Below are 12,694 nucleotides of genomic sequence, written 5' to 3'. Positions count from 1 at the left end.
GGTGACCGCCAGGGAACTCTGGAAAATAGGGCTGGCAGGGGTAGCCAAAAAATGAAGACAGACAAAGTGTCTCTAGAAATAGCAAGAGTATGACACGACAGGACTGTTCTGAATTACGTCAGGGCTTATAGTTTTGTAGCAGTGCACAATTGCATATTTGTAAACAAAAATTTATCTTTCGCCGCTAGAAGAGATGGATGCTTTGTCGAACCGCCTGTGTCTTGTGTCCGTGTTTTCGCACCTTTCCATGGCACGGCACAGAGCTGCTCTAGTAGCTCCGAACGGCCGCACACGGCGCCTCGCACACGCCGGTCAGTCCGGCGCCAGTCTCGCAGTTGTTTCTCGTGCTTGTGCTGTCATATGGACCACGACCCGAGCGGCAGCAAGCGGCAGTAGGGACAAGTCGGGACAAGTCGGGACGGACGGGGACAGCCGAGAATGCACCATGCGAATTACGCAAATATCTGGAAGCGCGACGCGAGTCAGGCAGGTGAGAGCGCTTCCCTCGGTCCAGCAGGACACTGCCACACCCAGCGCAGTCCACCCGCCGGCCGGCCGCGCGCAAGACCTGCGCTGGATAACAATAACATGGTGCGTCTCCCGCGAGTGTCGAGGTGGAAGGACGTGCTTTGCGTCAAATGTGCCACCGAAAATGGCGAGTGCGTGTGTTGGGAGGAGAGGCGAAGCATTCTTCTGCCGTGCGGCTACAGTATAAGGACGCCAACGGCCATACCATGTTGAATACACCGGTTCTCGTCCGATCACCGAAGTTAAGCAACATCGGGCCCGGTTAGTACTTGGATGGGTGACCGTCTGGGAACACTGGGTGCTGTTGGCTCTCTCTCTTTTTTTAAATTTCATGTCACTACACCTGGCAGCCCTCTTTTCATACTAACTCTCAGGTGCAACAAAGATGCACCCACACGCATTTTAAAATACTGTATTAAACGTAAGATGCGAAATTACAGTAATGAACTCAGTTTGAGCAAGAATGCGCCAAGGAAGGGTGGTAGGAACTCCTTGAAAGTAACGAAACACTGCGAATCGACAGATGCGCACTTGAAATGCGTCAGAGCCTACTGTTTTGTAGGAGCGCAAAATTCCAAAAACTAAATAATTAAATAAAAAACTAAAAAAACAGAAAATCCACTGTTCTGGTACGATCACCGACGATAAGCAACAACGTTAGTATTCGGATCGGTGACCGCCAGGGAACTCTGGAAAATAGGGCTGGCAGGGGTAGCCAAAAAATGAAGACAGACAAAGTGTCTCTAGAAATAACAAGAGTATGACACGACAAGACTGTTCTGAATTACGTCAGGGCTTATAGTTTTGTAGCAGTGCACAATTGCATATTTGTAAACAAAAATTTATCTTTCGCCGCTAGAAGAGATGGATGCTTTGTCGAACCGCCTGTGTCTTGTGTCCGTGTTTTCGCACCTTTCCATGGCACGGCACAGAGCTGCTCTAGTAGCTCCGAACGGCCGCACACGGCGCCTCGCACACGCCGGTCAGTCCGGCGCCAGTCTCGCAGTTGTTTCTCGTGCTTGTGCTGTCATATGGACCACGACCCGAGCGGCAGCGAGCGGCAGTCGAGCAAAGTCGGGACAAGTCGGGACGGAAGGGGACAGCCGAGAATGCACCATGCGAATTACGCAAATATCTGGAAGCGCGACGCGAGTCAGGCAGGTGAGAACGCTTCCCTCGGTCCAGCAGGACACTGCCACACCCCGCGCAGTCCACCCGCCGGCCGGCCGCGCGCAAGACCTGCGCTGGATAACAATAACATGGTGCGCTCCCGCGAGTGTCGAGTTGGGAGGACGTGCTTTGCGTCAAATGTGCCACCGAAAATGGCGAGTGCGTGTGTTGGGAGGAGAGGCGAAGCATTCTTCTGCCGTGCGGCTACAGTATAAGGACGCCAACGGCCATACCATGTTGAATACACCGGTTCTCGTCCGATCACCGAAGTTAAGCAACATCGGGCCCGGTTAGTACTTGGATGGGTGACCGTCTGGGAACACTGGGTGCTGTTGGCTCTCTCTCTTTTTTTAAATTTCATGTCACTACACCTGGCAGCCCTCTTTTCATACTAACTCTCAGGTGCAACAAAGATGCACCCACACGCATTTTAAAATACTGTATTAAACGTAAGATGCGAAATTACAGTAATGAACTCAGTTTGAGCAAGAATGCGCCAAGGAAGGGTGGTAGGAACTCCTTGAAAGTAACGAAACACTGCGAATCGACAGATGCGCACTTGAAATGCGTCAGAGCCTACTGTTTTGTAGGAGCGCAAAATTTCAAAAACTAAATAATTAAATAAAAAACTAAAAAAACAGAAAATCCACTGTTCTGGTACGATCACCGACGATAAGCAACAACGTTAGTATTCGGATCGGTGACCGCCAGGGAACTCTGGAAAATAGGGCTGGCAGGGGTAGCCAAAAAATGAAGACAGACAAAGTGTCTCTAGAAATAACAAGAGTATGACACGACAGGACTGTTCTGAATTACGTCAGAGCTTATAGTTTTGTAGCAGTGCACAATTGCATATTTGTAAACAAAAATTTATCTTTCGCCGCTAGAAGAGATGGATGCTTTGTCGAACCGCCTGTGTCTTGTGTCCGTGTTTTCGCACCTTTCCATGGCACGGCACAGAGCTGCTCTAGTAGCTCCGAACGGCCGCACACGGCGCCTCGCACACGCCGGTCAGTCCGGCGCCAGTCTCGCAGTTGTTTCTCGTGCCTGTGCTGTCATATGGACCACGACCCGAGCGGCAGCAAGCGGCAGTAGGGACAAGTCGGGACAAGTCGGGACGGACGGGGACAGCCGAGAATGCACCATGCGAATTACGCAAATATCTGGAAGCGCGACGCGAGTCAGGCAGGTGAGAGCGCTTCCCTCGGTCCAGCAGGACACTGCCACACCCAGCGCAGTCCACCCGCCGGCCGGCCGCGCGCAAGACCTGCGCTGGATAACAATAACATGGTGCGTCTCCCGCGAGTGTCGAGGTGGAAGGACGTGCTTTGCGTCAAATGTGCCACCGAAAATGGCGAGTGCGTGTGTTGGGAGGAGAGGCGAAGCATTCTTCTGCCGTGCGGCTACAGTATAAGGACGCCAACGGCCATACCATGTTGAATACACCGGTTCTCGTCCGATCACCGAAGTTAAGCAACATTGGGCCCGGTTAGTACTTGGATGGGTGACCGCCTGGGAACACCGGGTGCTGTTGGCTCTCTCTCTTGTTTTAAATTTCATGTCACTACACCTGGCAGCCCTCTTTTCATACTAACTCTCAGGAGCGACCAAGATGCTCCCACAAGCATTTTAAACTACTGTATTAAACGTAAGATGCGAAATTACAGTAATGAACTCAGTTTGAGCAAGAATGCGCCAAGGAAGGGTGGTAGGAACTCCTTGAAAGTAACGAAACACTGCGAATCGACAGATGCGCACTTGAAATGCGTCAGAGCCTACTGTTTTGTAGGAGCGCAAAATTCCAAAAACTAAATAATTAAATAAAAAACTAAAAAAACAGAAAATCAACTGTTCTGGTACGATCACCGACGATAAGCAACAACGTTAGTATTCGGATCGGTGACCGCCAGGGAACTCTGGAAAATAGGGCTGGCAGGGGTAGCCAAAAAATGAAGACAGACAAAGTGTCTCTAGAAATAGCAAGAGTATGACACGACAGGACTGTTCTGAATTACGTCAGGGCTTATAGTTTTGTAGCAGTGCACAATTGCATATTTGTAAACAAAAATTTATCTTTCGCCGCTAGAAGAGATGGATGCTTTGTCGAACCGCCTGTGTCTTGTGTCCGTGTTTTCGCACCTTTCCATGGCACGGCACAGAGCTGCTCTAGTAGCTCCGAACGGCCGCACACGGCGCCTCGCACACGCCGGTCAGTCCGGCGCCAGTCTCGCAGTTGTTTCTCGTGCTTGTGCTGTCATATGGACCACGACCCGAGCGGCAGCGAGCGGCAGTAGGGACAAGTCGGGACAAGTCGGGACGGAAGGGGACAGCCGAGAATGCACCATGCGAATTACGCAAATATCTGGAAGCGCGACGCGTGTCAGGCAGGTGAGAGCGCTTCCCTCGGTCCAGCAGGACACTGCCACACCCCGCGCAGTCCACCCGCCGGCCGGCCGCGCGCAAGACCTGCGCTGGATAACAATAACATGGTGCGTCTCCCGCGAGTGTCGAGGTGGAAGGACGTGCTTTGCGTCAAATGTGCCACCGAAAATGGCGAGTGCGTGTGTTGGGAGGAGAGGCGAAGCATTCTTCTGCCGTGCGGCTACAGTATAAGGACGCCAACGGCCATACCATGTTGAATACACCGGTTCTCGTCCGATCACCGAAGTTAAGCAACATCGGGCCCGGTTAGTACTTGGATGGGTGACCGCCTGGGAACACCGGGTGCTGTTGGCTCTCTCTCTTGTTTTAAATTTCATGTCACTACACCTGGCAGCCCTCTTTTCATACTAACTCTCAGGTGCAACAAAGATGCACCCACACGCATTTTAAAATACTGTATTAAACGTAAGCTGCGAAATTACAGTAATGAACTCAGTTTGAGCAAGAATGCGCCAAGGAAGGGTGGTAGGAACTCCTTGAAAGTAACGAAACACTGCGAATCGACAGATGCGCACTTGAAATGCGTCAGAGCCTACTGTTTTGTAGGAGCGCAAAATTCCAAAAACTAAATAATTAAATAAAAAACTAAAAAAACAGAAAATCAACTGTTCTGGTACGATCACCGACGATAAGCAACAACGTTAGTATTCGGATCGGTGACCGCCAGGGAACTCTGGAAAATAGGGCTGGCAGGGGTAGCCAAAAAATGAAGACAGACAAAGTGTCTCTAGAAATAACAAGAGTATGACACGACAGGACTGTTCTGAATTACGTCAGTGCTTATAGTTTTGTAGCAGTGCACAATTGCATATTTGTAAACAAAAATTTATCTTTCGCCGCTAGAAGAGATGGATGCTTTGTCGAACCGCCTGTGTCTTGTGTCCGTGTTTTCGCACCTTTCCATGGCACGGCACAGAGCTGCTCTAGTAGCTCCGAACGGCCGCACACGGCGCCTCGCACACGCCGGTCAGTCCGGCGCCAGTCTCGCAGTTGTTTCTCGTGCTTGTGCTGTCATATGGACCACGACCCGAGCAGCAGCGAGCGGCAGTCGAGCAAAGTCGGGACAAGTCGGGACGGAAGGGGACAGCCGAGAATGCACCATGCGAATTACGCAAATATCTGGAAGCGCGACGCGTGTCAGGCAGGTGAGAACGCTTCCCTCGGTCCAGCAGGACACTGCCACACCCCGCGCAGTCCACCCGCCGGCCGGCCGCGCGCAAGACCTGCGCTGGATAACAATAACATGGTGTGTCTCCCGCGAGTGTCGAGGTGGAAGGACGTGCTTTGCGTCAAATGTGCCACCGAAAATGGCGAGTGCGTGTGTTGGGAGGAGAGGCGAAGCATTCTTCTGCCGTGCGGCTACAGTATAAGGACGCCAACGGCCATACCATGTTGAATACACCGGTTCTCGTCCGATCACCGAAGTTAAGCAACATCGGGCCCGGTTAGTACTTGGATGGATGACCGCCTGGGAACACCGGGTGCTGTTGGCTCTCTCTCTTCTTTTAAATTTCATGTCACTACACCTGGCAGCCCTCTTTTCATACTAACTCTCAGGTGCAACAAAGATGCACCCACACGCATTTTAAAATACTGTATTAAACGTAAGATGCGAAATTACAGTAATGAACTCAGTTTGAGCAAGAATGCGCCAAGGAAGGGTGGTAGGAACTCCTTGAAAGTAACGAAACACTGCGAATCGACAGATGCGCACTTGAAATGCGTCAGAGCCTACTGTTTTGTAGGAGCGCAAAATTCCAAAAACTAAATAATTAAATAAAAAACTAAAAAAACAGAAAATCAACTGTTCTGGTACGATCACCGACGATAAGCAACAACGTTAGTATTCGGATCGGTGACCGCCAGGGAACTCTGGAAAATAGGGCTGGCAGGGGTAGCCAAAAAATGAAGACAGACAAAGTGTCTCTAGAAATAACAAGAGTATGACACAACAGGACTGTTCTGAATTACGTCAGGCCTTATAGTTTTGTAGCAGTGCACAATTGCATATTTGTAAACAAAAATTTATCTTTCGCCGCTAGAAGAGATGGATGCTTTGTCGAACCGCCTGTGTCTTGTGTCCGTGTTTTCGCACCTTTCCATGGCACGGCACAGAGCTGCTCTAGTAGCTCCGAACGGCCGCACACGGCGCCTCGCACACGCCGGTCAGTCCGGCGCCAGTCTCGCAGTTGTTTCTCGTGCTTGTGCTGTCATATGGACCACGACCCGAGCGGCAGCGAGCGGCAGTAATGACAAGTCGGGACAAGTCGGGACGGAAGGGGACAGCCGAGAATGCACCATGCGAATTACGCAAATATCTGGAAGCGCGACGCGTGTCAGGCAGGTGAGAGCGCTTCCCTCGGTCCAGCAGGACACTGCCACACCCAGCGCAGTCCACCCGCCGGCCGGCCGCGCGCAAGACCTGCGCTGGATAACAATAACATGGTGCGTCTCCCGCGAGTGTCGAGGTGGAAGGACGTGCTTTGCGTCAAATGTGCCACCGAAAATGGCGATTGCGTGTGTTGGGAGGAGAGGCGAAGCATTCTTCTGCCGTGCGGCTACAGTATAAGGACGCCAACGGCCATACCATGTTGAATACACCGGTTCTCGTCCGATCACCGAAGTTAAGCAACATTGGGCCGGGTTAGTACTTGGATGGGTGACCGCCTGGGAACACCGGGTGCTGTTGGCTCTCTCTCTTGTTTTAAATTTCATGTCACTACACCTGGCAGCCCTCTTTTCATACTAACTCTCAGGTGCAACAAAGATGCACCCACACGCATTTTAAAATACTGTATTAAACGTAAGCTGCGAAATTACAGTAATGAACTCAGTTTGAGCAAGAATGCGCCAAGGAAGGGTGGTAGGAACTCCTTGAAAGTAACGAAACACTGCGAATCGACAGATGCGCACTTGAAATGCGTCAGAGCCTACTGTTTTGTAGGAGCGCAAAATTCCAAAAACTAAATAATTAAATAAAAAACTAAAAAAACAGAAAATCAACTGTTCTGGTACGATCACCGACGATAAGCAACAACGTTAGTATTCGGATCGGTGACCGCCAGGGAACTCTGGAAAATAGGGCTGGCAGGGGTAGCCAAAAAATGAAGACAGACAAAGTGTCTCTAGAAATAACAAGAGTATGACACGACAGGACTGTTCTGAATTACGTCAGTGCTTATAGTTTTGTGGCAGTGCACAATTGCATATTTGTAAACAAAAATTTATCTTTCGCCGCTAGAAGAGATGGATGCTTTGTCGAACCGCCTGTGTCTTGTGTCCGTGTTTTCGCACCTTTCCATGGCACGGCACAGAGCTGCTCTAGTAGCTCCGAACGGCCGCACACGGCGCCTCGCACACGCCGGTCAGTCCGGCGCCAGTCTCGCAGTTGTTTCTCGTGCTTGTGCTGTCATATGGACCACGACCCGAGCAGCAGCGAGCGGCAGTCGAGCAAAGTCGGGACAAGTCGGGGCGGAAGGGGACAGCCGAGAATGCACCATGCGAATTACGCAAATATCTGGAAGCGCGACGCGTGTCAGGCAGGTGAGAACGCTTCCCTCGGTCCAGCAGGACACTGCCACACCCCGCGCAGTCCACCCGCCGGCCGGCCGCGCGCAAGACCTGCGCTGGATAACAATAACATGGTGTGTCTCCCGCGAGTGTCGAGGTGGAAGGACGTGCTTTGCGTCAAATGTGCCACCGAAAATGGCGAGTGCGTGTGTTGGGAGGAGAGGCGAAGCATTCTTCTGCCGTGCGGCTACAGTATAAGGACGCCAACGGCCATACCATGTTGAATACACCGGTTCTCGTCCGATCACCGAAGTTAAGCAACATCGGGCCCGGTTAGTACTTGGATGGGTGACCGCCTGGGAACACCGGGTGCTGTTGGCTCTCTCTCTTGTTTTAAATTTCATGTCACTACACCTGGCAGCCCTCTTTTCATACTAACTCTCGGGAGCGACCAAGATGCTCCCACAAGCATTTTAAACTACTGTATTAAACGTAAGATGCGAAATTACAGTAATGAACTCAGTTTGAGCAAGAATGCGCCAAGGAAGGGTGGTAGGAACTCCTTGAAAATAACGAAACACTGCGAATCGACAGATGCGCACTTGAAATGCGTCAGAGCCTACTGTTTTGTAGGAGCGCAAAATTCCAAAAACTAAATAATTAAATAAAAAACTAAAAAAACAGAAAATCAACTGTTCTGGTACGATCACCGACGATAAGCAACAACGTTAGTATTCGGATCGGTGACCGCCAGGGAACTCTGGAAAATAGGGCTGGCAGGGGTAGCCAAAAATTGAAGACAGACAAAGTGTCTCTAGAAATAACAAGAGTATGACACGACAGGACTGTTCTGAATTACGTCAGGGCTTATAGTTTTGTAGCAGTGCACAATTGCATATTTGTAAACAAAAATTTATCTTTCGCCGCTAGAAGAGATGGATGCTTTGTCGAACCGCCTGTGTCTTGTGTCCGTGTTTTCGCACCTTTCCATGGCACGGCACAGAGCTGCTCTAGTAGCTCCGAACGGCCGCACACGGCGCCTCGCACACGCCGGTCAGTCCGGCGCCAGTCTCGCAGTTGTTTCTCGTGCTTGTGCTGTCATATGGACCACGACCCGAGCAGCAGCGAGCGGCAGTCGAGCAAAGTCGGGACAAGTCGGGACGGAAGGGGACAGCCGAGAATGCACCATGCGAATTACTGCAAATATCTGGAAGCGCGACGCGTGTCAGTCGGGGGAGAACGCTTCCCTCGGTCCAGCAGGACACTGCCACACCCCGCGCAGTCCACCCGCCGGCCGGCCGCGCGCAAGACCTGCGCTGGATAACAATGACATGGTGCGTCTCCCGCGAGTGTCGAGGTGGAAGGACGTGCTTTGCGTCAAATGTGCCACCGAAAATGGCGAGTGCGTGTGTTGGGAGGAGAGGCGAAGCATTCTTCTGCCGTGCGGTTACAGTTAAGGACGCCAACGGCCATACCATGTTGAATACACCGGTTCTCGTCCGATCACCGAAGTTAAGCAACATCGGGCCGGGTTAGTACTTGGATGGGTGACCGCCTGGGAACACCGGGTGCTGTTGGCTCTCTCTCTTGTTTTAAATTTCATGTCACTACACCTGGCAGCCCTCTTTTCATACTAACTCTCGGGAGCGACCAAGATGCTCCCACAAGCATTTTAAACTACTGTATTAAACGTAAGATGCGAAATTACAGCAATGAACTCAGTTTGAGCAAGAATGCGCCAAGGAAGGGTGGTAGGAACTCCTTGAAAGTAACGAAACACTGCGAATCGACAGATGCGCACTTGAAATGCGTCAGAGCCTACTGTTTTGTAGGAGCGCAAAATTCCAAAAACTAAATAATTAAATAAAAAACTAAAAAAACAGAAAATCAACTGTTCTGGTACGATCACCGACGATAAGCAACAACGTTAGTATTCGGATCGGTGACCGCCAGGGAACTCTGGAAAATAGGGCTGGCAGGGGTAGCCAAAAATTGAAGACAGACAAAGTGTCTCTAGAAATAACAAGAGTATGACACGACAGGACTGTTCTGAATTACGTCAGGGCTTATAGTTTTGTAGCAGTGCACAATTGCATATTTGTAAACAAAAATTTATCTTTCGCCGCTAGAAGAGATGGATGCTTTGTCGAACCGCCTGTGTCTTGTGTCCGTGTTTTCGCACCTTTCCATGGCACGGCACAGAGCTGCTCTAGTAGCTCCGAACGGCCGCACACGGCGCCTCGCACACGCCGGTCAGTCCGGCGCCAGTCTCGCAGTTGTTTCTCGTGCTTGTGCTGTCATATGGACCACGACCCGAGCAGCAGCGAGCGGCAGTCGAGCAAAGTCGGGACAAGTCGGGACGGAAGGGGACAGCCGAGAATGCACCATGCGAATTACGCAAATATCTGGAAGCGCGACGCGTGTAAGTCAGGGGAGAACGCTTCCCTCGGTCCAGCAGGACACTGCCACACCCCGCGCAGTCCACCCGCCGGCCGGCCGCGCGCAAGACCTGCGCTGGATAACAATAACATGGTGCGTCTCCCGCGAGTGTCGAGGTGGAAGGACGTGCTTTGCGTCAAATGTGCCACCGAAAATGGCGAGTGCGTGTGTTGGGAGGAGAGGCGAAGCATTCTTCTGCCGTGCGGTTATAGTTAAGGACGCCAACGGCCATACCATGTTGAATACACCGGTTCTCGTCCGATCACCGAAGTTAAGCAACATCGGGCCGGGTTAGTACTTGGATGGGTGACCGCCTGGGAACACCGGGTGCTGTTGGCTCTCTCTCTTGTTTTAAATTTCATGTCACTACACCTGGCGGCCCTCTTTTCATACTAACTCTCAGGAGCGACCAAGATGCTCCCACAAGCATTTTAAACTACTGTATTAAACGTAAGATGCGAAATTACAGTAATGAACTCAGTTTGAGCAAGAATGCGCCAAGGAAGGGTGGTAGGAACTCCTTGAAAGTAACGAAACACTGCGAATCGACAGATGCGCACTTGAAATGCGTCAGAGCCTACTGTTTTGTAGGAGCGCAAAATTCCAAAAACTAAATAATTAAATAAAAAACTAAAAAAACAGAAAATCAACTGTTCTGGTACGATCACCGACGATAAGCAACAACGTTAGTATTCGGATCGGTGACCGCCAGGGAACTCTGGAAAATAGGGCTGGCAGGGGTAGCCAAAAATTGAAGACAGACAAAGTGTCTCTAGAAATAACAAGAGTATGACACGACAGGACTGTTCTGAATTACGTCAGGGCTTATAGTTTTGTAGCAGTGCACAATTGCATATTTGTAAACAAAAATTTATCTTTCGCCGCTAGAAGAGATGGATGCTTTGTCGAACAGCCTGTGTCTTGTGTCCGTGTTTTCGCACCTTTCCATGGCACGGCACAGAGCTGCTCTAGTAGCTCCGAACGGCCGCACACGGCGCCTCGCACACGCCGGTCAGTCCGGCGCCAGTCTCGCAGTTGTTTCTCGTGCTTGTGCTGTCATATGGACCACGACCCGAGCAGCAGCGAGCGGCAGTCGAGCAAAGTCGGGACAAGTCGGGACGGAAGGGGACAGCCGAGAATGCACCATGCGAATTACGCAAATATCTGGAAGCGCGACGCGTGTCAGGCAGGTGAGAACGCTTCCCTCGGTCCAGCAGGACACTGCCACACCCCGCGCAGTCCACCCGCCGGCCGGCCGCGCGCAAGACCTGCGCTGGATAACAATAACATGGTGTGTCTCCCGCGAGTGTCGAGGTGGAAGGACGTGCTTTGCGTCAAATGTGCCACCGAAAATGGCGAGTGCGTGTGTTGGGAGGAGAGGCGAAGCATTCTTCTGCCGTGCGGCTACAGTATAAGGACGCCAACGGCCATACCATGTTGAATACACCGGTTCTCGTCCGATCACCGAAGTTAAGCAACATCGGGCCCGGTTAGTACTTGGATGGGTGACCGCCTGGGAACACCGGGTGCTGTTGGCTCTCTCTCTTGTTTTAAATTTCATGTCACTACACCTGGCAGCCCTCTTTTCATACTAACTCTCGGGAGCGACCAAGATGCTCCCACAAGCATTTTAAACTACTGTATTAAACGTAAGATGCGAAATTACAGTAATGAACTCAGTTTGAGCAAGAATGCGCCAAGGAAGGGTGGTAGGAACTCCTTGAAGGTAACGAAACACTGCGAATCGACAGATGTGCACTTGAAATGCGTCAGAGCCTACTGTTTTGTAGGAGCGCAAAATTCCAAAAACTAAATAATTAAATAAAAAACTAAAAAAACAGAAAATCAACTGTTCTGGTACGATCACCGACGATAAGCAACAACGTTAGTATTCGGATCGGTGACCGCCAGGGAACTCTGGAAAATAGGGCTGGCAGGGGTAGCCAAAAAATGAAGACAGACAAAGTGTCTCTAGAAATAACAAGAGTATGACACGACAGGACTGTTCTGAATTACGTCAGGGCTTATAGTTTTGTAGCAGTGCACAATTGCATATTTGTAAACAAAAATTTATCTTTCGCCGCTAGAAGAGATGGATGCTTTGTCGAACCGCCTGTGTCTTGTGTCCGTGTTTTCGCACCTTTCCATGGCACGGCACAGAGCTGCTCTAGTAGCTCCGAACGGCCGCACACGGCGCCTCGCACACGCCGGTCAGTCCGGCGCCAGTCTCGCAGTTGTTTCTCGTGCTTGTGCTGTCATATGGACCACGACCCGAGCAGCAGCGAGCGGCAGTCGAGCAAAGTCGGGACAAGTCGGGACGGAAGGGGACAGCCGAGAATGCACCATGCGAATTACGCAAATATCTGGAAGCGCGACACGTGTCAGGCAGGTGAGAACGCTTCCCTCGGTCCAGCAGGACACTGCCACACCCCGCGCAGTCCACCCGCCGGCCGGCCGCGCGCAAGACCTGCGCTGGATAACAATAACATGGTGTGTCTCCCGCGAGTGTCGAGGTGGAAGGACGTGCTTTGCGTCAAATGTGCCACCGAAAATGGCGAGTGCGTGTGTTGGGAGGAGAGGCGAAGCATTCTTCTGCCGTGCGGCT

The 12,694-nt window shown here is 51.3% G+C and overlaps 10 non-coding genes across 10 annotated transcripts; all 10 read left to right on the top strand.

Annotated features, from left to right (window-relative positions):
* The first annotated feature begins 719 nt into the window (after positions 1-719).
* On the top strand, positions 720-838 carry LOC126274080 (5S ribosomal RNA). The gene has a single exon (XR_007549910.1). It is a non-coding gene; the product is annotated as a 5S ribosomal RNA (ribosomal RNA).
* A 1,079-nt stretch (positions 839-1,917) lies between these two features.
* On the top strand, positions 1,918-2,036 carry LOC126274079 (5S ribosomal RNA). The gene has a single exon (XR_007549909.1). It is a non-coding gene; the product is annotated as a 5S ribosomal RNA (ribosomal RNA).
* Positions 2,037-3,116: 1,080 nt separating this feature from the next.
* Positions 3,117-3,235, top strand: LOC126274456 (5S ribosomal RNA). The gene has a single exon (XR_007550163.1). It is a non-coding gene; the product is annotated as a 5S ribosomal RNA (ribosomal RNA).
* A 1,080-nt stretch (positions 3,236-4,315) lies between these two features.
* LOC126274614 (5S ribosomal RNA) lies at positions 4,316-4,434 on the top strand. Its single transcript, XR_007550178.1, has one exon. It is a non-coding gene; the product is annotated as a 5S ribosomal RNA (ribosomal RNA).
* Positions 4,435-5,514: 1,080 nt separating this feature from the next.
* LOC126274032 (5S ribosomal RNA) lies at positions 5,515-5,633 on the top strand. The gene has a single exon (XR_007549862.1). It is a non-coding gene; the product is annotated as a 5S ribosomal RNA (ribosomal RNA).
* Positions 5,634-6,713: 1,080 nt separating this feature from the next.
* On the top strand, positions 6,714-6,832 carry LOC126274733 (5S ribosomal RNA). Its single transcript, XR_007550291.1, has one exon. It is a non-coding gene; the product is annotated as a 5S ribosomal RNA (ribosomal RNA).
* A 1,080-nt stretch (positions 6,833-7,912) lies between these two features.
* LOC126274602 (5S ribosomal RNA) lies at positions 7,913-8,031 on the top strand. Its single transcript, XR_007550177.1, has one exon. It is a non-coding gene; the product is annotated as a 5S ribosomal RNA (ribosomal RNA).
* Positions 8,032-9,111: 1,080 nt separating this feature from the next.
* Positions 9,112-9,230, top strand: LOC126274715 (5S ribosomal RNA). The gene has a single exon (XR_007550274.1). It is a non-coding gene; the product is annotated as a 5S ribosomal RNA (ribosomal RNA).
* Positions 9,231-10,309: 1,079 nt separating this feature from the next.
* Positions 10,310-10,428, top strand: LOC126274702 (5S ribosomal RNA). Its single transcript, XR_007550263.1, has one exon. It is a non-coding gene; the product is annotated as a 5S ribosomal RNA (ribosomal RNA).
* A 1,080-nt stretch (positions 10,429-11,508) lies between these two features.
* LOC126274590 (5S ribosomal RNA) lies at positions 11,509-11,627 on the top strand. Its single transcript, XR_007550176.1, has one exon. It is a non-coding gene; the product is annotated as a 5S ribosomal RNA (ribosomal RNA).
* The last annotated feature ends 1,067 nt before the right edge of the window (positions 11,628-12,694 follow it).

This window comes from Schistocerca gregaria, chromosome 5 (assembly GCF_023897955.1).
Source record: "Schistocerca gregaria isolate iqSchGreg1 chromosome 5, iqSchGreg1.2, whole genome shotgun sequence".
Taxonomy (NCBI): Eukaryota; Metazoa; Arthropoda; class Insecta; order Orthoptera; family Acrididae; genus Schistocerca; species Schistocerca gregaria.
This window is presented reverse-complemented; position numbering and strand designations above follow the sequence as displayed.